Raw genomic sequence first — 26,461 nt, 5'->3', positions numbered from 1 at the left:
CCAGGCTCCTCTGTCCACAGGATTTCCCAAGGCAAGAATACTGAAGTGGGTTGCCATTTCTCTCCTGCCTTTTCCAGGAGATCTTCCCGACCCGGAGACTGAACCCAAGGCTACCGTCATCTCATGCATTGCAGGTGGATTCTTTACCACCGAGCCACTTCAAAAGTCCACAAAGACAAAGACCCAAAACAGTGTCTAGCACATAGTAGACACTCAATAACTATTTATTAAGTGGATGAATAAATTAAAGGCAGTTTATTAGAAAAGCTTTTGGAGAGCCTAGTCAAAACTCTAATTTACAGAAGAAGATACTAAAATCTAAGTAAATTTGCTGCCTAGCCCAAAGCTGGACCTAAAAGCAAAATTAGAGCTAGAACTCACATCTCTTCAATTTCTCTGCACTTTTTTCCCCCTGTCCTGATGGGAAGCTCATAGTCTAGTGATTCATCACACTGAAGGGAATAGCAGTTCCTGGCAAGTTCTTCAGGACCTTAATGAACTTGTGGGTTTGTGCTTTATTTAATATTCACTTTATTTAAAATGAGTCCATGGTCTATGTTTGTGTCCCCATTCCTCAGTTGCTGGATCAAATGTTAATTGTCACAAAGAAGAGATAATCTGGCAGTTTGGCAAAGGCTCTGCTGAACTAACAAATGTTTAACAGGATCACAGATGGAGTCATTTGCATACAGGAGATATTTTTTCCAGGGTTTTGTCCCAATTAAAAGTTACAAGTTCAAACCAGGTTACCAGTTCCAACAAAAAGAAGTTTCCCCACATTCCAGAGCCTAAAGACATGCTACTCTTTCTTCAGTATGGTCCCTTTTTCCTTTCCCACATTTGACAATCTAAGAAATAGTTAATAGTCATGGCTTTCTTCAGTAAAACAGAATAGCTACAATAGCTACAAATCTTCATGACTGTCCCTGTGCATCAGACAGGTAGCCAGTTATGGGTCAATAAGAAGGAAGATTGGCTTGATTTTGCAGCCTGTAGTAAGAGCCGATTGCTTAAACAATTGAATGCCTTCTTTATGCCAACCACTGTGGTCAGTGTTGGGGATGCAAAGATGAATAAGGCATGGTTCCTGCCCTTGAGGAGCCCTTGAGGAGCCCTTGAAAAGAAGGGGAGAGAGGGATGCAATCCTTAATCCCCACAAAGTACCAAGTACAGGAATAGAGGTGTAATGAGGATGCTTTTTGAGGATGGAGGAAAGGTAACAGAAGTTCCTTTATCTCAGATGAGACCATGCGTAACCCAAAACTTGAATCAGTAGGAATTACTCAAGCAGAGAGTGGAAAAGGATTTCTGAGCCAGAGTTAGAATAAGAAGAGCGGCATGGAGTGGTGTATATAAAGGAGTCAGGCTAATCTGTCTCAGAGGAGAAGACACTGATAAAATAAAGAGGCTAATAATAACTAACAATAATAAGCAAAGCTATTCCTAAGTATCAAGCCCCTGTAATCTTCACAGTCTATTAAATTAGAGCCCCCCCACAAACCGATTTGTATCCCATCTTCACAATTCTCCTTATAATTGATTATATGCTGCCATGGCTATTATTTACTTAATATTGTTTTTAAAATCAACCTATTGTAGTTTCATCCAAGCAAGACTGTCCGTTAAATCAGTGATTTTATCTTAGTTATATATTTCTAATACTTACTAAAATAAGTGAATGAAGTTAAAGTCACTTAGTCATGTCTGACTCTTAGCGACCCCATGGATTATACATTCCATGAAATTCTCCAGGCTAGAATACTGAAGTAGGTATCCTTTCCCTTCTCCAGGGGATCTTCCCAACCTAGGGATCGAACTCCTGCATTGCAGGCAGATTCTTTACCAGCAGAGCCACAAGGGAAGTACATAACTATTAAAATATAAAATGTATGCCTTCTGGAATCATCTTAAATACAACCAGGGGCATACATACCACTTTGGTTAAAACATTGAAACTGGACTAAAGAAGAGTCCACGAGTCCAGTTCATTTGATTTTTGTAAATTATTATTTGTCTGTGCCATATCCTGGTTGTGGTATATGGGATCTTCAATCTTCATTGCAGCATGTGGGATCTATTTCCCTTACCAGGAAACGAACCCAGTCCCCCTGCATTGGGAGTGTGGAGTCTTAGCCTGTGGACCACCAGGGAGTCCCTCGCTGGACTGATTTGATTAGGGAAGTGGTAGGGAGTTCAGCGCAATGCTAAATTTAAGGCATGATTCCTACCATCCAGGTGCTCAGTGACAGCTTGGTTTAGTTTTCCTGTTCATAAACTAATTATATTACCATGGTCTGAATGTTTGTGTTCCCTCAGAATTCACATGCTGAAATCCTAATGCCCATTGCAATGTTATTAGGATATGGGGCCTTTGGGAGCTGCTTAGGGCATGAGGGTGGAGCCCTCATGAAAGGGATTAGTGACCTCGTAAAAGAGCTCACTAGCCCCTTCCACCATATGAGGACGCAGTACGAAGTCTGCAACCAGAAGAGGGCCTAAACCCAACCATGCTAGCACCCTGATCTCAGACTTCCAGCCTTCAGGACTGGGAGAAATGAATGTCTGTTGTGTATAAGCCTCCTAGTCTGTGGTATTTTGTTATAGCAGCCCAAAGAGACTACTTCTGCTTTATTGACTATGCCAAAGCCTTTGACTGTGTGGATCATAACAGGCTGTGGAAAATTCTTAAAGAGATGGGAATACCAGACCACCTGACCTGCCTCCTGAGAAATCTGTATGCAGGTCAAGAAGCAACAGTTAGAACTGGACATGGAACAACAGACTGGTTCCAAATAGGGAAAGGAGTATGTCAAGGCTGTATATTGTCACCCTGCTTATTTAACTTATATGCAGTGTGGATATGAGAAATGCCAGGCTGGATGAAGCACAAGCTGGAATCAAGATTGCCGGGAGAAATATCAATAACCTCAGATATGCAGATGACACCACTCTTATGGCAGAAAGCAAAGAGGAACTGAGGAGCCTCTTGATGAAAGTGAAAGAAGAGAGTGAAAAAGTTGGCTTAAAGCTCAACATTCAGAAAACTAAGATCATAGCATCTGGTCCCATCAATTCACGGCAAATAGATGGGGAAACAATGGAAACAGTGAGAGACTTTATTTTGGGGGGGCTCCAAAATCACTGCAGATGGTGACTGCAGCCATGAAATTAAAAGACACTTGTTCCTTGGAAGAGAAGTGGCCAATCTAGACAGCATATTAAAAAGCAGAGACATGACTTTGCCAACAAAGGTCCGTCTAATCAAAGCTATGGTTTTTCCAGTGGTCATGTATGGATGTGAGAGTTGGACTATAAAGAAAGCTGAGCACTGAAGAATTGATTCTTTTGAACTGTGGTGTTGGAGAAGACTTTTGAGAGTCGCTTGGATTGCAAGGAGATCCAACCAGTCCATCCTAAAGGAAATTAATCCTGAATATTCATTGGAAGGACTGATGGTGAAGCTGAAACTGCAATACTTTGGCCACCTGATGCGAAGAACTGACTCATTGGAAAAGACCCTGATGCTGGGGAAGATTGAAGGTGGGAGGAGAAGGGGATGGCAGAGGATAAGATGGTTAGATGGCATCACTGACTTGATGGACATGAGTTTGAGTAAACTCTGGGAGTTGGTGATGGACAGGGAGGCCTGGCGTGCTACCGTCCATGGGGTCGCAAAGAGTCGGACACGACTGAGCGACTGAACTGAACTGAAAATAGACTAAGACAAGCAACAGCAACAGTAGCCGCCACCATAGGATCAGTCCTTGTGTGCGTCAAGCACTGCATTTGGTGCTTTACATTCTTTGCTTATGTAATCCTTACAACCCTCTGTGAGATAAGTTTGATGGTTATGCTCATTTTAACAGTCTCTCAGAGGCTACATATCTTGTGGGAGTTCTGACCCGTTATTTAGGAAAAGAGATCACAAGAAAGCTTCTCTATGTACTTGAAAGAGCTTCATCCAGACTCTGGAGGCTGGGGCTTTGGTCCCAACACAGCCACTGTGGTTCACTGTGGACTTCAGAAGAGTCTATTAAACACTCCAGGCTGCAGCTTCCTTCTGTGAAATGTTTACAGTCCATGATCTCTAAGATCATTTGTAAGCTGGAGACTCTTTCTAGGTCTATTTCTTTATCTGTAAAGTACGGCTAATAATACCAACTTCATAGGATTATTGTGAAGATTAAATGTAGGTAAAGTCCTAGCCCAAAGTCTGAAACATGGTAAAAATACAATAGATGGCATTATAAATAAAAACACTATTAACCATAATAATCCTGATAAACTGGATAATCACTTTGATGATTTTAAAAATCTGCAAGTAAATAAAAGTGAGTGAATTATACCATTATATAGAAATGAGTGTGCTATCTCATTTTCATTTCAGGTAGGACAGTTGGGTTTCTCTATACTTCCATATCATTAAGTCAGATTCTAAGAACATCTTCTTCCCTGGTGTGGTTGTTGGCCTCCAAGATATTCTCCATGATTCTACAACCCCTTGGTAGTCCCTCCCATGTTGAAAAGGGCTGAATTGTGTGACCACTGAGATATTGTGGAAATGATGCTATATGACTTCTGAGGCTAGGTACTAAAAGACATTGTAGCTTCTATCCCACGTTCTCTTGGGGACACTCGAGCAGCCCTATGGAGAGGCCCCTGTGATGAAGAACTGAAGTCTCCTGTCAGTCAGTGAGGAACTGAGGCTTTTATCCAACAGCCTCGGGAGTGAGCCATGAGGCGTATGGATCCTCCAGCCACAGTTAAGCCTTCAGATGACTACAGCTCCTGCAAGCATCATGACCTCATGAAAGACGCTGAGCTGGAACCTCTCAAGCAAGCCACCCCTAAATTCCTGACCCAAGGCCAAAGACACTGTGAGGTAATAAGTATTTGTTTCAAGTTGCTCTGTTTCAATATAATTTGTGATGCTGTAAGAGACAGTGAATACAAATGAATCTTTGCAAAGATCCAAGAAAATATTTTAATTGAAAGCATATAGCCACTGTTTGGTATAATCTAATTCAAGTCATTGAAGAGCTGTGAATGTTCAAAGGAAAGGATAAGGAAGGGAGAGAAGAGAGACATGAAGGAGAAGGAAATGTCAGGCTCCAGGGACTGAGGTCTCTAAGAACACCTTCCCCCTAGCAGCAGAGGATAAGCAGAAAACTTCACCAGGCTTGACTCACCGAGTTTAGGGACTCATTCAGAAGCAGGGTGGCTGGTGGCAAGGGAAATGCGTCTGCAAACACATCAAGTCGACCAAAAGCCTTTTTGCAGTCACAGAGTAGAGTCCAAGGCAGTAATTTGGAATGGCTCTCATTTGAACAGCTGAAGCTTCATCTCACCAGCTATTTAGTCCTGATTACTTTTGAATAATAAAATATGCTAGAATCATTTTCCACTTAGCAACAACCATTTATGAATGACCAATGTTACTATTCATGCTTCCCTGTTAAAAATAGGCCCCTTTTCTTGCTTTCCAAAAGTGCATTATGTAGTGTGAGCATGGATTTGGAACATAGCAAAACCTGGTTAATTTTGTACCACTCTATACCATGCAAATGTGTAATAACACTACTTAGGAAGCTGACCTGAGGGTACAATGCAGAAAATCTTTTGAGGAGTGTGGGGATATTTGTATGCCATCAAAAGTGAATGAATGTGATTCATTCCCTAAAAGCAGGTGTCAGGGCATTTTTTAAACAGCATTCTCTCTTCCCTTCAAGAATGACTTCTTCCAATTTTAAAAAAGTTTATATTAAAGAAAATGACATGAAAAAATAGAGGATTAGAAATGAGAGAAATATATATTAGAAAATATATATCTATATTATATATTAGAAAACATGGAAAATTAGAAAAATACAGTTTAAATTTACCCATAGAGCCACCACATAATATATATAATCACCCTCAATCTTTTGGTATATTTCCTCTGCTTACTTCCAGATTTGACTTTTCTCTATGGCTTTGGCTTTTGTGTGTGTGTATGTATATATCTGTGTGAAGGAGAGACAACAGAGATATAACCAGCCCCATTTCATTCAAAGCTCTATTTTTAAAGGAAATGTCATATTCATTTATCTGTCCCACAGTTACAGTTGAGTACCTGTTGGGCAGCAGGCACCAGACTGAGTGAGCGAAAGTCGCTCAATCGTGTCCGACTCTTTTCAACCACATGGACGATAGAGTCCATGGGATTCTCCAGGCCAGAATACTGGAGTGGGTAGTCCTTCCCTTCTCCAGGGGATCTTCCCAACCCAGGGATTGAACCCAGGTCTCCCGCATTGCAGGTGGATTCTTTACCAGCTGAGCCACAAGAGAAATCCAGGAATACTGGAGTGGATAGTCTTTCCCTTCTCCAGTGGATCTTTCTGACCAGGAATCGAACAAGAGTCTCCTGAATTGCAGGCAGATTCTTTACCAATTGAGCTATCAGGGAAGCCTGTAAATAAGACAAGACTTATCAAATCCCAAGGTTTGATCTCTCCCCATTTGCCCACTTAGCCTCCATCTGTTCAGACTACTAATTTGTGAAGCACTTAAAGCTGTACCCCAGGAGCAGTTTACTGTATAAATTCCATGTGGAGCCTCACATTAAAATTGCAGACCTTTTCTTCCAAACGCACTCTGGTTATTGCAAAACTGAAAGGAGGTTTACGTGGAAAGTGTTTCCTTTCTCCTCATAATGACTGTGAGAACTAAAGAGAATGGATTTTACAGCTTGAGCTAATTACCTGGCATTAAGGCAGTGCTGCTAACAAAATAGTCTGCTGCCTGCCAGTATTCAGAAACCACCTAAGCCTCCTAACCTGTGCTCTGGTTATTATGATTTTTCCCCCATCCTTCACGTGCACTATGTCCAACCCGGAAGCTCTCAAGACAAGGGGCTTGGTCTTCTTGGCTTCTTTCAGTTACTGGAACATTCAAATCCTTCCCACCTCAGGGCTTTTCCTATAGTTTTTCTTCTATGTGGCTGCTCTACCAAATGCCATGCCTAGGTCACGTGGCAGCAGAAATGAATTATCACTGCCTCAGAGCCTTCCCTGGCCCGCCTCATGCAGAGTAGATCCCTCTTGTTATTCTTCCTTCTCAGGAATTTGAGTTTGTTTGTCGACTTTCCCTTTATTTCACTGGTCAAAATTATCCAGTATTCTTTTGTTTGCCCTTTTGTTTGACATCCATAGGAGCAAGGATCTTCTTCAAGCACCCATCTTAATATGTGTCATAGATATACTTTTACTTGACTATATTGTTTGGTGTGCATGCATTTTAGGCAAATAGTACTTGATTATAGCTCTTTCTGTTTTTTTCCTTTTCTCACTTTGCTTGCTAGATATATCTCTTCTCCACCTTTCTCTGTGTCCATGCATGCTAAATTGCTTCAGTTGTGTCTGAGTCTTTGCAGCCCTATGGACTGTAGCCTACCCTGCTCCTCTGTCCATGGGATTCTCCAGGCAAGAATACTAGAGGGGGTTGCCATGCCCTTCTGCAGAGAATCTTCCCCACCAGGGATCAAACCCGCGTCTCCTGCAGCTCCTGAATTGCAGGTGGATTCTTTACCGCTGAGCCTCCAGGAAAGCCCCACCTTTCCCTGACTGCTACATAACAACCTATGGTGTGGACCGATCACCTTTTCCTTCCTCCCTCTCCTGGTAATGGGTACCTCCAACTTTCTGCCATTGCAGACAATATTTCTATGAAAACCCAAAAAAGTCCTTTTGAGAGAGAAACCCACTAGCACAAATACACTAGAACAGCTTTTCTGAGTCACTGGGTTTGTGGTTTGTGTAAAACTAAGTTAATCAAATTAAGCCAAATTTCTCCCCCAAAAGTTGCCGTGGTCCATACTCCCACCAACAGTACTTGCAGGTTACAACTCAGGAAATATGTATCAGTTCCTGTTACCTAGGTACTTCAGAGAGGAGCTAAAGCAAAGGACATGGGGGAGGAGTCTGTCCTGGGAAGGTCCCCAAGGGTTCTGAGTTTACAGCGTCTCCAGATGCACAGAGAAATCATGGAATGCTTCTCAGGCTTTCTCTTCAGCGTTGAGGTATTTTGGAGCCAGGCCTTGGAAGTCAGCCACTCTCGATTCAAATCTTGGCCCTGTCCCTTACCACGTGTGTGACCCGAGGTGACGAGCTTCTTTTCTCTGAGGTGTTGTCTGTGCCTCAGAGGCTCTTCGTGAGGATGAAATAGAACAGTGCATTTCAAGTGTAAGCCCCAGAGACTCACACAATGGGAGGGCTCAGCAAACCTTGGGAAGTAGGTACTGTGGGGCGTGTCCCGTGGGCTAGTCCCTGTGCAGGGTGAAGGGCCATGGAGATGAGTAACACATGGTTTCTGCCCTCCAAAAGCTCACCCACATGAGGTGAAAGGTTACCAGAGAGTAATGTGGTAAGTGGTGACATCTTGACCTGGCCACTTAACCAAGGGAAATGCAGACCTGACCAGGAGCCATAAACCCAGCCGGGCCCTTCAGGTCTGCAGAGGGGCAGCAGGACGCTGGTCCTCAGACAGAGACTGCCCCGCTGCAGCCAGCCCCGTGTGGACCAGCCCACAGCCCAGGTAGAAGCAGCCAGTCAGCACCACAGGGACTCTGCTTTCCTGCCTCCGACAAAGGAGGTTTGTTGTCTTTTTGTGCAGAAGACCCACTCCTTTCCCCTCCCTCAGACCTCATCCCTGCAGAGCCTAGACTCTCCTTGGCAGGGAAATCTTCCTACTCACTGCTGCATCTCTGTATAATTTTCCTTGAGCTAAGATGATGTTTACCCAGGGTATAGGGGAGGCGAACTTGTGCAAGCTGGGGCTTAGAGAGCATCTTGTACCAGATGATGGGGCACAAGGTTAGCCTTACGGAGTACCCGTTTTGACTCTTCCTATAACTTGACAGCACATTGCACAGAAGTAAGTCTTTCAGTTAATGAGGGAGCCTCTCCAAGCAGCCAGCACCCATGTCTCATCACATCATTGTTAGTTTCTACTCACTAATAGAATTTTGCATTGATGGTGAGAAGGCATAGGTTAATTTTGTCAGCTGGAGTTCATGCTTTTAAGACATGATTTGTATGTTTTTGTGGTGGGAAAACATTTGGAGCCTCCTGCTGTGTTTTCTCTGGTATTTCCTGTGAACCCCTTGACTCTTCCCTAAATTGGGCCACCAAGCTGAGAAACTGCCTCAGGGAGGAGACAGAGCAAAGGTTTTTGAGTTTTTAAAACTGCTTTTGCATTTCAGATTGTAGGAAGAAGGAAATTGGGCACAGAGAAGGTACAAGCAAAGCTGCCTAGCCTTCTAGACTAGAAAGTGTCTCTGTTTAAGAGTAGGTGAGGAAGGAGTGAGGAAGGAAGCTTACATTCAAGGGTGTTATCTGAAAAAAAAAAAAAAACGTCCTTTAATCTTTCTTTCATTTCCACGCTGCCGACCTATACTCAGGTGGATGAAGTTCTAGGAGTGACTGACAAAAATCCAGTGATTTAGGGAGATCTGAGAGGAGACAGGAGCTGTGCCCTGCTTCTGGTTTTGCTCCAGGAAAGGATAAGACTCCTGAGAAGAAATAGCTCTGTGGTGCTTTTAGGAAGATGGACCCAGGACAGAAATGGCAGAGTTTCTAGGCATGGCTTGAGATGAGCAGGATGTTCCCCACACACGTGTCTAGGGTCAGCAACAGAGAGAGACAGCATTAAAGCAACCCTAGATCAGGAGCAAGAAAGGCAATCCCAAAGAATGCTCAAACTACCACACAATTGCACTCATCTCACACTCTAGCAAAGTAACACTCAAAATTCTCCAAGCCAGGCTTCAACATTACGTGAACCATGAACTTCCAAACGTTCAAGCTGGTTTTAGAAAAGGCATAGGAATCAGAAATAAAATTGCCAACATCTGCTGGTTCATTGAAAAAGCAAGAGAGTTCCAGAAAAACATCTATTTCTGCTTTATTGACTATGCCAAAGTCTTTGACTGTGTGGATCACAATAAACTGTGGAAAATTCTGAAAGAGATGGGAATACCAGACCACCTGACCTGCCTCTCAAGAAATCTGTATGCAGGTCAGGAAGCACCAGTTAGAACTGGACATGGAACAACAGACTGGTTCCAAATAGAAAAAGGAGTACGTCAAGGCTGTATATTGTCACCATGCTTGTTTAACTTATATGCAGAGTACATCATGAAAAATGCTGGGCTGGAAGAAGCACAAGCTGGAATCAAGATTGCCGGGAGGAATATCAATAACCTCAGATATGCAGATGGCACCACCCTTATGGCAGAAAGTGAAGAAGAACTAAAGAGCCTCTTGATGAAGGCCAAAGAGAAGAGTGAAAAAGTTGGCTTAAAGCTCAACACTCAGAAAACAAAGATCATGGTATCTGGTCCCATCACTTCATGGCAAATAGATGGGGAGACAGTGGAAACAGTGACAGACTCTTTTTTGGGTCTCCAAAATCACTGCAGATGGTGATTGCAGCCATGAAATTAAAAGACGCTTACTCCTTGGAAGGAAAGTTATGACCAACTTAGATAGCATATTAAAAAGCAGAGACATTACTTGGCCAACAAAGGTCCATCTAGTCAAGGCTATGGTTTTTCCAGTAGTCATGTATGGATGTGAAAGCTGGACTGTGAAGAAAGCTGAGCGCCGCAAAATTAATACTTTTGAACTGTGGTGTTGGAGAAGACTCTTTGAGAGTCCCTTGGACTGCAAGGAGATCCAACCAGTCCATCCTAAAGGAGATCAGTCCTGGGTGTTCATTGGAAGGACTGATGCTGAAGCTGAAACTCCAATACTTTGGCCACCTCATGGGAAGAGCTGACTCTTTGGAAAAGACCCTGATGCTGGGAGGGATTGGAGGCAGGAGGAGAAGGAGACGACAGAGGATGAGATGGTTGGATGGCAATCACTGACTCGATGGGCATGAGTTTGAGTGAATTCTGGGAGTTGGTGATGGACAGGGAGGCCTGGTGTGCTGCGATTCATGGGGTCACAAAGAGTCGGACATGACTGAGCGACTGAACTGACTGACTGACTGAACTCACACGGTGGTGTATGCAGAAGTTTACATCCAGTTGACCCTTGAACAACATGAGGCTTTAGAGTGCCAACCCATCATGGATCATGTAGTATCATATTATCTATTTTCTGAAAAATACTCACATATAAGGGGACCTGCACAGTTCAAATGTGTATTGTTCAAGGGTCAACTGTACAAAGTTGTCTACGTGAAACTTATATAATGTTATAAACCAATGTTACCTCAATTTAAAAACTTAAGAGATACAAATCAAAAGAAAAGTGGAAGTGTAGTTGCTCAGTCGTGTCTGACTCTGCAACCGCATGGATTGTATGGACTCTAGCTTGCCAGGTTCCTCTCTCCATGGAATTCTCCAGGCAAGAATATTAGAGTGGGTTGCCATTTCCTTCTCCAGGAGATCTTCCCAACCCAGGGTTCAAACCGGGGTCTTCTGCACTGTAGGCAGATCTTTACTGTCTGAGCCACCAGGTAAGTCAAAAGAAAAAGTTGTTGTGAAATAGTCTGTCGTCTTCCTGTACTGATACAATATCCCTTTGGATTCCCCCAGCCTGCCGTGATTTTAGAAGTTCTGCCTTCTGCTGGAGGATTCTGCCTTTTGCTCACCCAAATCATCACCACCCTGCCTGTTGATGATGCCTGAAATCCTACCATTTGAGATTGATTTCCTAAAGCCCTTACTTTTTTCTCTGAGGTTTTTTTTTTTTTTTTTTGCTTGTTTGTTTGATTTAATGGAAAATACCCTCAAAGAGAATGTTTGTGGGAACTAAAACAGCAATTGTTTAAATACAGCTCTTCTCTGTCCATGATTCCTGAAGAGGCTTGGCTTTTTCTCATTTCCTTACAGTTAGCAATATCTTTTCCTCCAGAGATTTAGAGAAGGGAGAGGAGAAGAAAGAATCAGCTGGAGCTTTCCAAATTTTGTGAATCTGATACAATGAAAGAACTTTAATCACACAGGTAAAAAGAAACAGAATTTAGGTGCTTCACACAGATGTACCTTTGATACACCTTCTGGCAGATATGTAGGTCTGACTTTCCTCATTTTACTTTGTCAGTAAGGGTGAGGATGGTTAAGTACTATGGCAGAAACCTGCAGGAAGAGGTGGGTATGTGTATACATTGTCTAGATACATTGTTTTGTCTGCCCCTCCTTTCCACACTATATCCCTATACATTGTTCAGACTATTCCACCTCTCACAGTTGATTGATCCAGGGGAGACGTGTAACCTACACTGGCCAGTCAGAATAGTCTTGGGTATTTTGGGCTTCAGTTCTAGGTAATAAAGTTATTTTCTCCTGGGGGTAAGTGAAGCTATAGGCTTGTAAGATCACCGTCATCTAATTCCTGTTTAGAGGATACAATCAGAACCCCTTTTCTGAGGATGTGAAATTAAGACAGAGAGCTAGCTTAGGTCTGTCTAGGGTGCTGGGTGCAGACATGTCAAGTCAAGAGTTGCATACACTCACATCTGCCTGCCATGGGACCAGAGATTCCAAGGAAGCTGATCTGATGAGAAAGAGCCACTAGTCATGTGAGCACACCACACAGAGAGGTGAAGTTCTGAGGGTTCTGGATCTTAGCTACAGCCCCTCCTGACCACTCTGGCCAACTCAAGTGAGCTACAGGACCCTGTTGCATCTGGGAAATAAATTCCTCATCTTGAAGTTAAGGTAAACAGAGTTGGCTTCTATTACTTGCCACCAAAAGAATCCTAATTCTGCTGGCAAAAGTCTTTCAAGGTACTGTCAAGAAAAGCAATTAGAAAGTGTACTTTCATTGTGAAAACACCTAGAAGGTATCTAAGTTTCTGTGGGGAGAATGTTGGTGTGTGCATGTAATTCAGTCCAATGCAGTGCACTACAAATAAGAGGTTGAGAATCGCCTCAAGAGAGGTCCCACAATTTTAGAAATGTGCTACCTGATCTCTTTCAATAACTTGATTTGAATAACTCTATTTGAATTCAGAATAGAAAACTAGAACTCTGATTAGGAGTGATCTCTTGACCCTCTCTGTAACTCTTTAGGCTCAAAAGTAAAGATGCAGTTCTTATTTTCATACCAGTTCCATAACAACAGTGATACAAATAATCATTTGTTATGTGGCTTAAAAAATGCTTTCATGTACATTGTCTTGTTTTGTTACTTTCTACTCACATTCCAAGAGGAAGGTGATGTGAGGCAGTAGTTATTAGCTGTATCTCATGGAGGAGGAAATTGAGTTAGAGACATTAAATGACTTGCCAAGGTATGTGTGGTTGAAAAGTGGTACTGCTGGGGCTAAATGCAAGCCTTCTGATCCAGAATTGGGTGTTTTCTCCAAAACCTTGTGTTGCTGGGAGAAAGGCTCTCATGTAGCTACAAGGGACTATCCATCCTGAAGGAAATGATGCTGCAGAAATGTATCAAACAAGGTAATTCACTTTTCTGCAGAGCAAGAAGAATCTCTCCCAATGTACAGAATGGCTTTGTGACACAGCACAGAGAAGAACACTCCTCTAGAGCCTGCGGGTGCCCACAGAACCATCTGGGTGCAATGGAAGATACCATGAACGTAATGGACTTATAACTGTGCATGGTGTGCCACAAGTTACATATTTGGCTGGGTGAATAATGAGTGAGTGAATGAATGAATGTACCCATGAATTAATGAAGCGGAAAGAAAAAAAATGTATTAGTCTATAATCCAGGAATCTTAACCTTAGAAGAATATAGATGGGCTTCAGAGGACCCATGAAACCCTGAACTTTGAATACAATTTCATGTATTAATGTGCATTTTTCTGGAAAGAGGGTCTGAGTTCCATTAAAGTCTCAAAGATAGGGGTGAGCCTGAAGGTTAAATATCACTGATATTAATTAAAAGAGGAAAAGCTAATTTGTAGAAGAAAATTCTCTTTTTTTGTGACCAAAGAGGCATATTGTTAGTATGTTTTGGGACTGAGGAATCAAGCCCAGCCATGTTTAATAAGGGCTGGAGTTGAGAAAGGCTATTTGGGTCACATTTTTTGGCATACCAAGGGAAAGATAAAATCAAAGAGAGAGTTATTTAGGATGGTATTACACAGAGAATGCCTGCAGGTTAGGCCATTTCCACCTTGCTTGCAGAATCATGAACCAAAATTTGAAATGAGATAGCAGGATTTTGATTCCCCAAACCTTGTTTCTCATTTTTATAAAGTAAGCTTATAGTCCTTCTTGGAAGTGTTAGGGCACTCTTTCTCGGAGCAGAAGACTGGACCTAATCATCGATAGAACTGCCTTTCATAGTTGTAACATAAGGCAGAGATTTCTGATAGAGAATGCCCCCTGTGCCGGGTTTCTATATGGTGAACTACATCTTGTTGTTATGGTAACTAATGCTCTAAATACAGCAAGAAGCGCAAAAGAGTTCCATTTACAAGGCAACATGAAATTGTTATGACAACAGTAGTTTTAAAAATAAGTAGATAATGTTTGTGTTTTTCTTCTTTTTTCCATATAATGAGTTTTATAAAGTCTTGGGCATGAATCAGACTACCATCCAAACTTAAAAATATAAAAACAAACAGAAACAGAGTCAGCACACTTTGAAAAGTTTTCTCCTTTAAGGAAAGAATAGTTAAATCAATTATATTGTGGGTGTTTGATAGAATAATACTAACGTTAAAGTACATATTATGTATCATGACTTGAGAAGAGTCTACAGGATACACACAAAAATATTAACATGATTATCTCTAGATGGTAATATTACAAGTCACACACATAGAGCTGGACTTTTTTTTTTAATTTATTGAAATATAGTTCATATATCATAAAATTTATCTACTTTAAGTATTCACTTCAGTGGTCTTTAATATATTCAGAGTTGTGCAAGCATCACCATGGTCAGCTTATAGAAAATTTTCACCAACCCAGAATAAAACCCCATCTCTATTAGCAGTCATTCCTCTTTCTTGACTCCATACATCCAACCCAGACCCTGGCAACTACTATTTTACTTTCTATCCCTTTGTAGTTGCCTATACTAAAGGATTCACATACATGGTATCATATAAAATGTGGCCTCCTGTGTTTGTTTCGTTGGGGTGTTTTAGGAGAAAGGGTGGTACCCAACATAGTAGCTATAGAAGAGGACAAGTGACCTACATGGGAATTCCCACCCTCCTGGCAACTCTGACTGGTTGAAGAGTAACTGACCCAACTGGATCAACCTGGGTCTTTCTCTAGATCTAAAATGCAACAAAGGGAGAGAAATCTGCACTTCACTTTAAGAGTGTTAAACCTGCAGATATGGATTTACAGTTGTTGAAAACCATTATACCTATTGTGTGGATGAAACCTGTTGGCACAGGAAAGAATACAAGTCTGAACTTCAAACTATGAGAAACAATAATTTCCCCTTTTATTTAGTTCTATTTTTTTTTGTAGTTAAAAAAATGCCTGTGTATGATTTAATGAAAATATATATTACTTTTGAAAAAAAAGTTCAATTTTAGTGTTTTCATACAATGTCTCGCTGGGGTGCCTGTATAAATGTACAAAGAATTTGTCTCATCATGTTATTATAACCTTCATATTCATAATTTTTCATACTCTTTGTTGTGAAATTTATTTCCATCACTTCTTTATCTGAGAATAGTTCTCATGTAACAAGTGACACCTGATGATGTGTGAAAGATGATGCTGTGAAAATGCTGCACTCAATATGCCAGCAAATTGGGAACAGGACTGGAAAAATTCAGTTTTCATTTCAATCCCAAAGAAAGCTCAAACCACCGCCCAATTCACTCATCTCACATGCTAGTAATGTAATGCTCAAAATTCTCCAAGCCAGGCTTCAACAGTACGTGAACCGTGAACTTCCAGATGTTCAAGCTGGTTTTAGAAAAGGCAGAGGAACCAGAGACCAAATTGCCAATATCTGCTGGATCATTGAAAAAGCAAGAGATTTCCAGAAAAACATCTACTTCTGCTTTATTGACTATGCCAAAGCCTTTGACTGTGTGGATCACAATAAACTGTGGAAAATTCTGAAAGAGATGGGAATACCAGACCGCCTGACCTGCCTCTTGAGACATCTGTATGCAGGTCAGGAAGCACCAGTTAGAACTGGACATGTAACAACAGACTGGTTCCAAATCGGGAAAGGCTGTATATTGTCACCCTGCTTGTTTAACTTACATGCAGAGCTACATCATGAGAAATGCTGAGCTGGGTGAAGCACAAGCTGGAATCAAGATTGCCCGGAGAAATATCAATAACCTCAGATATGCAAATGACACCACCCTTATGGCAGAAAGTGAAGCACTAAAGAACCTCTTATGAAAGTGAAAGAGCAGAGTGAAAAGGTTGCCTTAAAGCTCAACATTCAGAAAACTAAGATCATGTCATCTGGTCCCATCACTTCATGGCAAATAGATGGGGAAACAGTGGAAACCGTGATAGACTTTATATTTTTAGGCTCCAAAATCAGTGCAGATGGTGACTGCATCCATGAAATTAAAAGACGCTTGCTCCTTGGAAGAAAAGCTATGACCAATCTAGACAGCATATTGAAAAGCAGAGACTTAATTTGCCAACAAAGGTCCATCTAGTCAAGGCTATGGTTTTTTTAGTAGTCATGTATGGATGGGAGAGTTGGACTCTAAAGAAAGCTGAGCGCTGAAGAATTGATGCTTTTGAACTGTGGTGTTAAAGAAGAATCTTGAGAATCCCTTGGACTGCAAGGAGATCCAACGAGTCCATCCTAAAGGAAATCAGTCCTGAAAATTCATTGGAAGGACTGATGCTAAAGCTGAAACTCCAATATTTTGGCCACCTGATATGAAGAACTGACTCATTGGAAAAGACCCTGATGGGGAAAGATTGAAGGCAGGAGGAGAAGGGGACAACAGAGGATGAGATGGTTGGATGGCATCACCGACTCAATGGACATGAGTTTGAGTAAACTCTGGGAGTTGGTGATGGACAGGGAAGCCTGGCGTGCTGCAGTCTGTGGGGTCTCAAGGAGTTGGACACCACTGAGCGATTGAACTGAACTGATCAAGTGACAATTCCAAAATCAGGACTTCTGGGAAACTGGAAAAGTGGAATTGTCTTTTTTTTTTCTGTTCTTTGTGGCACTTTGATTATCTCATTCATGAATTTGTGGCAAGCACTACTTATTTTCAACCCACAAACCATTCCATTATTCTTTTTCTTAACAAAACTCCACTTCTGTTAAAGCTTTGGATGACTCTGTGATGTTGGGGAATTTTCTGTCCCTATCACCAGGTGGGGAATCTTGACTGGCCCCAACCAAACTTGATACTTCATCCCTTGGTATTAAAGATTGACTTAAGAAATAAGCTGATGACCCAGTTAAGGCTCATGAAAAACAAAGGGAAGTTTTCTGAAGTGCTTTTGGGAAAGGTTTTGCCACCTTGATCAAAACAGATGCCTTCTTGACTTTGGATGGAGTTGCTTGAAAAAGTTATGCTTAAAGCTGTTTTGAAGCCCTGAGGGGATAAGCCTGAAGATAAGAGATAGCATGCTAATGATGCCAGTGCAGAAAGATAGAAAACACCCATTAGGTCTTTGACAGAGCTGTCAAGGCACAGAATTAATCAACCCTAGATGTTCCTACCATTGGGCTTCTCATTCTATAAAATGTTATTTATGCCATATGAGTCTGTGTATAGTTGTGCAGATGTTACCCTGCTGCTCTCTGCTCCCCATGCTATGTATTCTGATGTAGATTGAGTGTGCCTAGAGAATGAGGCATCTTGTTCTCATTTGCACAAAAACACGGAATAAACTAGAAGTCTTGCTTTGAGTCAAATGTAATACTCTGTGCAATGAAAGTATCCAAATTTGATATATTAATCATTCATGCTTTCTTGTGGTTTACTATGTAACTTGTGTGCCACTAAGTGAACTTCATGAGGGGCAGGAACAATGGCATGTGTCAATCCTTCCTATGTGGCTGGCACTTAAGTGATGATGATAAATGCTTAATGATCAAAAGAAATGGGGATTTTTATATTATCCAATTAGTGCCACCACAGGCTCTGCTTATGTCAAACATCTGTACACTTGAGAATATCTAGATGGCTGACTAAATATTTTTCATCTTAATCTGGACATTCTGGCATCAAGTAATGTAACCCCAAATTTAGCCTGCAGAAATCAGGGGCTCATTCTTTTACTCTTAAATGTGGTAAGTTGCTGAACTGTCACACAGATGAATGATGCCTGTTTAACATGCTGTCAACCTAACTCTTAGGGAATTTCCTCCAGGGGAGAAAAAGGCAGCCAAGGGTGCTTTAGGAAATCTTTCTTCATTCCAGATGTTGAGTATATGACATGATATGTTCTGGTGTGTTATTGAAGGAAAAAACTGGTGAGAATGCAAGAAAGGAAATTTATATCTAAAATCAAAGTTCCTCCATCAGATCAGAGGTCTCTGACAGATGTTTAAGTGTCACAATAATTGCTGAATTTTTCTCTTCTGTTACCCTTCACACATTTTCTCTCTAGATTCATATTGTCAGATTAGGTGAATAACAGAAAAGAAACAATAGGGTTAATCAAAGTAACTTAAAAGAGAAGGGAAATCATCCCAATCATTCTTAATTGCCTTATCGTTTCTTGTCCTAAGGGTGTTTTTATTTAAAATCCTAGTTCAGGCATATTTGAAGATATAGACTAATTTTTATCATATTTGAAATCAAATTTATGTATAATATTAAATTTATTAGATTGTATTATCTTGTCTTTTGAGTTCCGAATTCTGAGAATTTAAATTCAAGCTTTCAACATTTTAGAGCTGAAAACAGAAAGTAGAACAGGATGGTGTCGAGATGAGGACATTTTTTTGTTGTAAGTGGTATCCCATAAATCCAATGACTTAGGCAAAAGGGCAATTATTATTTCATAGATATAAATAATACAAAGGGAAAGGCTATCTTCAGTTACGGCTTCATCCTGAGTTTGAGCAATGTCCGTAGGCTTTCTTCATTGTAGTGACTCAATTCCCGTGTTTCTCATGGTAGCAAAATGGCTGCATTCGCTTCAGCTCCTGCTTATTTTCAAGTTCACACTTAGTGAAAAAGGGAGACTGTTTCTACTCAAGGATTGTCAGTCAAAATTTTATGGCATCTCATTGGTCTATTAGGTTCATGTATTCATTCCTGAATCAATTACAATGATCATGGGAATAAGAGCCACTGCTTAGCCTAAGTTGAAGGAGAAGTGCATGTCCCATGATGTAGGGGTAAGGGAAATTCCCTAGTTCAAATTAGGAGCTATATTCAGAAGAAGTAGGAGTGAATATGGGGAAGGCAAACAAATTTTCCTTCATATATTCAGAACATTCACATATACAGAAGAAAAAGCACACATAGAGAATAAAAAGAAAAAAAAAAAAAAAGGATCCCACCAGCGAGAGCTCAGAAATTGCTCGACTGTCAACTGGAATGAGCAGAAGGAAAGCATATAGATAATGCCCACAGGAGCAGGGGAAATAAAAAAGATAATAAAGCATAATGTTGGGTTTTTTTTTTATTTTTACAGTATATAAAGAATGCCATTTTATTAGGGAGAGGCAATAATGTGCACAATGCTTTTCTCATTTATCTATCACTATTGAAAGGAACCTCAGATATGCAGATGACACCACCCTTATGGCAGAAAGTGAAGAAGAACTAAAGAGCCTCTTGATGAAAGTGAAAGAGGAGAGTGAAAAAGTTGGCTTAAAGCTCAACATTCAGAAAACTAAGATCATGGCATTCGGTCCCATCACTTCATGGCAAAGAGATGGGGAAACAATGGAAACAGTGAGAGACTTTATTTTGGGGGGGCTCCAAAATCACTGCAGATGGTGACTGCAGCCATGAAATTAAAAGACGCTTGCTCCTTGGAAGGAAAGCTATGACCAACCTAGACAGCATATTAAAAACCAGAGACATTACTTTGCCAACAAAGTTCCATCTAGTCAAAGCTATGGTTTTTCCAGTAGTCATGTATGGATGTGAGAGTTGGACTCTAAAGAAAGCTGAGCGCTGAAGAATTGATGCTTTTGAACTGTGATGTTAGGGAAGACTCTTGAGAGTCCCTTGGACTGCAAGGAGATCCAGCCAGTCCATCCTAAAGGAAATCAGTCCTGAATATTCACTGGAAGGACTGATGCTGAAGTGGAAACTCCAATACTTTGGCCACCTGATGCAAAGAACTGACTCATTGGAAAAGACCCTGATGCTGGGAAAGATTGAAGGCAGGAGGAGAAGGGGACAACAGAGGATGAGATGGTTGGATGGCATCGCAGACTCAATGGACATGAGTTTGAGTAAGCTCCGGGAGTTGGTGATGGACAGGGAAGACTGGTATGCTGCAATCCATGAGGTCACAAAGACTCTGAAACGACTGAATAACTGAACTGAACTGAACTGAACTGAAAAGAAGATGACAGTATGCATTGCTTTGTGAAACTGCTTTATAAATCAAGGGGATGACAATCCTTTAGACAATGTAATATTCATATAACAAGATTCACAGTCTATGTGTAAACATTACACCAAGTATTTGAATACAAGACTATTTATTTTAATAAAGTTTATATTTAAAATAGAATTTTAACCTGTCTACTCACAAAACCTAATTCAAAACGTGATACATTTATCTTTCTAGCTGATTTGATGTTACTCTTTTACAAATAATCCTCAATTTGTAATTGTTTTATATTAAGAATATGTCCTAAATGAAGTCTATTCTTTTTATCAGAAAACATTTCCCTTTATTCTTAAAGAGTGCTTTTTAAAATCAAGGCACCAATAAGAACTACTTTCAGATGGTACAGAATTTCTTATTTCTTGAGGACTCTGTGGTTGGCCATTTCCTTATTAGTTACCTGCAGCAAGACATCTTCCTGTGGCAAACAGGAAGAAGCTCAATATTGGCTTCTCCTTCCATAACTCCCACTTCCTCCAATGACTTCTGGACCAGAGTCTCTTCAATCATATGGTTCCCCATGTTCCTGCTACCACCAAAGTTTCCACTCTTCACTGGATCATAGTTAGAAGACTATGGGTTATAATTCCCAAAATCATAATTTCCATAACTTCCATAATTTCCTCCTCTATAGTTGTCATAACCACCTTTGTAGCCCTCACCCTGGTTGCCATATCCAGGTCTTTCACCACTATATCCTTCTTTTCCTCCATAACCAGGGCTACCTCCAAAACTGTCACTTCCAGGACCTCCTCCATACCCATTATAGCCATCTCCAAATCCACCAGGACTTCCATATCCATCAGACCCTCCTCTAAAGTTACTTATAGGCACTAGTCCAAAATTTTCATCACCACCACCACCACTAGAATCTCTAAGACCAAAGACACCTCCTTTTCCATTTCTAGAACTTTTTACTTCCTATACTTCTTGTCTAGACAAAACTTTTCTAACTACTGCATTATGACCTAGATAGCATGCTATTTCTGCAACACAATCTTATCCACAGGATCATGGTTATCAAAGGTAACAAATTCAAATCCTCTTTTCTTTCCAGACTGCCTATCAGTAATTATCTCAATGGTATCAATTTTTCCATGTTCCTCAAAGTAATCTCTTTGGAGAAGGAAATGTCAACCCACTCCAGTGTTCTTGCCTGGAGAATCCCGGGGGGTGGGGTTGGGGTGGGGCCCTGGTGGGCTGACGTCTATGAGGTCGCACAGAGTCAGACACAACTGAAGTGACTTAGCAGCAAAGTAATCTCTAAGATGATGTTCCTCAGCATTTTCTTTATTCCACCAACAAACAGCTTCCTCACAGTTACATATGCGTGGGTATGTGCACTAAGTTGCTTTAGTCAGTGTTCCACTCTTTGTGACCCCATGGACTGCAGCCCATCAGGCTCCTCTGTCCATTGGATTCTTCAACCAAGAATACTGCAGTGGGTTGCCATTCTCTCCTCCAGGGGATCTTCCCGACCTAGGGATCGAACTTGCGTCTCTTATGTCCCCTGCTTTGGCAGGTGGGTTCTATACCATGAGCACCACGTGGGAAGCCCCATAGTTACATGAGCCCCTGGCTTTCCAGATTCCCCTCTTGGAATAGCACGTTTTGGCTCAACCACTGTCTCATCAACTGAATGAGGTTCTGTGGCCATGGCAGCCTCAACCTCGGCCATGGATGAAAAAGTTACAAAATCAAGCCTTTCTGATCTTTTACTTGCAGGATCCCTCATTACTACATCTGTAAGTTTTTCTCATTGCTTGTTCCTCAAACTTTCTTCTATAGTTTCAAAGCTCAAGCCACCGATAGAGTTTATGGAGTAATCCCTTTTCTCTGTCCATCGCGGACTCAGACGCTTCAGGCTGCATTCACCATAGGAGGAGAGACCTCCGCGGAGGAACACGAACCGGACTCGTTCTGATGCCGGGGCGAGAGCTGCCGCCGCTGGAGAAACAACACTGACAAAACCTCTAGGAGCGCCTCAGCTGGGGTCTGGCGCTGTTGCTACTCAGTATAACATTTTTTAAAAAAAGAAAAGATGCCTCCACTGGCTGGAGCTTGGAGATGGTGCCTGTCAGCCAGTAGGCCCCTGATTGTGTACCGAATTAGATTCCTGTCAGACAGACACCTTCAGGTAAACAAATGGCAACCTACTCCAATATTCTTGCCTGGAGAATACCATGGAAAGAGGAGTCCATGGGGCCCCAAGAGTCAGGCACGACTTAGCGACTAAACCACCGACACATATAGTCTGGTGGTGGTTTCCAGATCTCGCCGCCTCGCTATACCCTATCTGGGTGAGTTCAAGTGTGAGCCCTTTAAGAGGCGTCTCCCAGGTTCGTGTAGCCTTGTGGTCTATGGACACAAACCCTGCTAGTTTTCAAAGCTAGATGTTTTGAGGAGCCGACTCTCAGGTACAGGTTTTGAAAGTTAGGGTGCTGTGTGTGGGGATCAAACTCTGCTCCTCAGGGAGAAGCTCTGGGTTTTCTATTCACTCCTGATTGTGGGTGGTTGTGCTGGGGACGGCCTTTACGGGGAGATTGTGTCCCAACCGTTCCTGTTTGATTTGACGTTGCTGCAGAGTCGCTGTGTCCACGGGAGGGCATGACCCAACCTCCTCCAGCATGGCTATCTTGAATCAGAACCTCTCTCTTCTTGAGCCGGAGCGTCTTTCTTCTGCTCGGGGACAGGAGAGCTCCAGGTTCTCGGACTTTGGACTCAGAGACTTATACTAGAAGTGCCTTGGTTCTCAGGGTCTCAGGCCCGGCCTGGATTATCCCAGTGGCTCTTCTGGCTCTCCAGGTTGCCTCCAGGTGGCAGGTTGTCAGACTTCTCTGGCTTCATTCATAATGTGTGTGCGTGTTTGGTGGCTAAGTCAGGCCAGACTCTGCCTGCTAGCTGCCTCTGTCCATATGATTTTTCAGGTGAGACTACTAGAGTGGGTTTTCATTTCCTACCTCAGGGGATCTTCCCCACCGAGGGATTGACCCCCTGTCTCCTGCACTGGAGGTGGATTCTTTACCACTGAACCACCTGGAAATCCCTCATTCTTAACACAGAAACCAATTCTGACGTCTCCTCTTGAATACAGCTCTATCCTGTTGGTTCTGTTTTCTCTGGAGAGCCCTGACTAATGCACTGCCATGATCAAGTAAGGCAAATCTAGTGAACTGAGACAACACTCATTATTTCAGGGTTATGTAGGTAAAATATCCAAAGGGTTTGGCTGGTTTCTCTGTTTTGAGTCTCAAAAGGCCAGAAGCAGGTGTCAGCAGGCTATGTTCCCTCTTGGAAACTCTACGGGGAGAATCTGTTTCCAAGCTCCTTTGTGCTGTGGAGAGAATTCGTTGCCTCACAGCTGCAGGTGGAGAAGGAAATGGTGACCCACTCCAGTACTCTTGCCTGGAAAATTCCATGGACAGAGGAGCCTGGGTGGGTTACAGTCCATGGGGGCATCACAAAAAAGTCAGGCCTGACAAAGCACACATGTGCACACACATCTGCAGGACTAGGTTCTGTGTCTTCGATGGCTGTCAGCTAGGGCCGCCCTTATCCCTAGAACTCATTCACCAGTAACTGCCCGGAACCTGCTGTATCTCAGAACCAGCCTTGGCGTCAAAGCCTCCTCACACTATTTGCATCTCTGTCTCCTCTTCTAGTCTTCGGGGCTCCTGTAATCACATTGGGCCCCATCTGATAATACAGAAGTATCTCCCTATGGTAAGGCCAATTGATTAGTAGCCTCAATTCCATTGCAAAGTCCCTTTTGTCATGTTAGGAGCAAAAGCCACGGAGACCAAAATCCTACCTACCAGATTAGGATGGGTTTGGATGGGTTTAACTGCCTTCAGCAACGTAAGAATTTCCATTTCCTCATTCTCCTCAAACAGGTCATTTTAGCCAAACAATGAGGACTGCAAACTAACTTTACATATTATAGGTGAAAAACCATCTCAGTGTTGCTTGTGTTTCATAGATTATTAATAAAGTGGGATTTAAGGCACTTTTTGATGCCCTTTTCCAGTCAATATGCAAAAATCCAGACAGTGGGGCTGGGGGCTGTACGCTGGGAGTGTAAATTGTAGTGATTTCTCTGCCTGGCAGCTGGGCGTGGAGGAGGAGCAGTTTGGAATGGCAGTGGACAGCCAGAACAGATGGATAGCAGCTGAATCAATCAGGAAGCGATTGCAATCTATGGTAAGTTCACCAGAACTGCTTTCGCCAAGTGCTGGCATGTGTTTTGATACAAAACCTACCAAGCCCTGTCTTTGTTTTAGCGTCTTGTGCCAAATGTGCCATAACATACATCACAGACTATTTATTTCTCACTTAAAAAAAAATTGATGCCAGTTCAGGTTGCTTTCAAAACAGAGGATATGAGGAACAGAAAATTTAAACTGCAGGATGACTGCTGAAGGAAGAAAAGAAATGCATTAAGGAGGCAAAGCACAGCCAGGTTTTCGATGGTTTGACATAAACTTTGTAAGATAAATATAAGCATTGACACAAAGTCCTTTATTTTATACAGAGAGCTGATTTCATGAAAAAGAAATTGATAGCATCTTGGTACTCCTTTCATAGAGACTGGGAAACTACACATAGATTTGGATTTTACCTAAACATGTAGTTAGGGAAGCATTTGGTGCAAATGACATGGATTAAGTAACAAAAAGGCTATAAGGTCAAAGCCTTTCCCTTGGCATTGCTTTTATCAACAAAGTGAGTGGGAAATTAGGTCAGAGTGGTTATTTATTTAAAGGACTGTAATTTTTTAAAATAAATATATATATTTATTTTTGGCTGTGTTGGGTCTTCGTTGCTACTTGGGCTTTTCCCTAGTTGCGATAAGTGGGGTCTAGTCTTTGTCGCAGTGCTTGCCTTCTCGTTGTAGTGGCTTGTCTTGTGGAACATGAGTCTAGGGCATGTGGGCTTCAGTAGTTGCAGCAGCTGGGCTCAATAGTTGCGGTTAGTTGTGGTTCACAGGTTTAGTTGCTCTGCAGCATGTGGGATCTTCCTGGACCAGGGATTGAACCCGTGTCTTCTGCATTGACAGGCAGATCCTTTACCGCTGAGCCACCCAGGGGGTCCTGGACTGTTATTTTAACCCTGCTGATACATTGTCTGAAATATCAGACCAAGGTTCCTAGCATGGCAACTATACATGTAGACTTTGCCTTTTGGCAATCCACAGTTTGCTGTGCTATAGCAATATTATAGTAATGTAGTAGTACCTGTACTATTACTGTAACTAATTTGTGCACAGACAGTATTCATTTGATGCATTAATTTGACTTTCAGTTCAGTTCAGTTGCTCAGTTGTGTCCAACTCTGCCGTGGGCTGCCAGGTTTCCCTGTCCATCATCCAACCAGTAAATCCTAAAGGAAATCAGTCCTGAATCTTCATTGGAAGGACTGATGCTGAAGCTGAAACTCTAATACTTTGGCCACCTGATACAAATAATGGACTCCTTGGAAAAGACCCTGATGCTGGGAACGGTTGAAGGCAGGAGGAGAAGGGGACGACAGAAGATGAGATGGTTGGAATTTGGCTTTACTTAGAAGAATAACAGAAATATGTCTGCAATCATGTTAATATTGTGGCACTGACTGGAAGAGGGCTTTCAAAAGGCAGATCATGTTCTGTTTCCAGAATTGAGTGTTATACATGTATGTTCAGTTTGTGAACCTGTGCACTTAAGATATATGCACTTTCCTGAATTCAGCTTATAATTAAATAAAATATATTGAAAAAAGAAGGGTATATGGCAAGGGTGGAAGATTAAATTTGGTCCCATTTTTAAGTTGTGGAAAAATCTTCAAAATTACAGGTGACTATAGGAAGTAGTTCCATCAGTTCCAGAGATTGCAAACTTGTGGTATGTATGCCTGATTCTAACCCACCAATGTTTTTGGCTCATGGGTTTAAACAAAGATTAATTGTGAACCGGTAAAAAT

At 41.9% G+C, this 26,461-nt stretch overlaps 1 pseudogene; it reads right to left on the bottom strand.

Moving 5' to 3' along the window:
- Positions 1–20,942: 20,942 nt before the first annotated feature.
- LOC133062895 (heterogeneous nuclear ribonucleoproteins A2/B1-like) lies at positions 20,943–24,741 on the bottom strand (annotated as a pseudogene).
- Positions 24,742–26,461: the final 1,720 nt, after the last annotated feature.

Source organism: Dama dama, chromosome 9, assembly GCF_033118175.1.
Source record: "Dama dama isolate Ldn47 chromosome 9, ASM3311817v1, whole genome shotgun sequence".
Taxonomy (NCBI): domain Eukaryota; kingdom Metazoa; phylum Chordata; class Mammalia; order Artiodactyla; family Cervidae; genus Dama; species Dama dama.
Note: the sequence above shows the minus strand (reverse complement) of the source record. Positions and strands in the feature narration are given on the sequence as shown.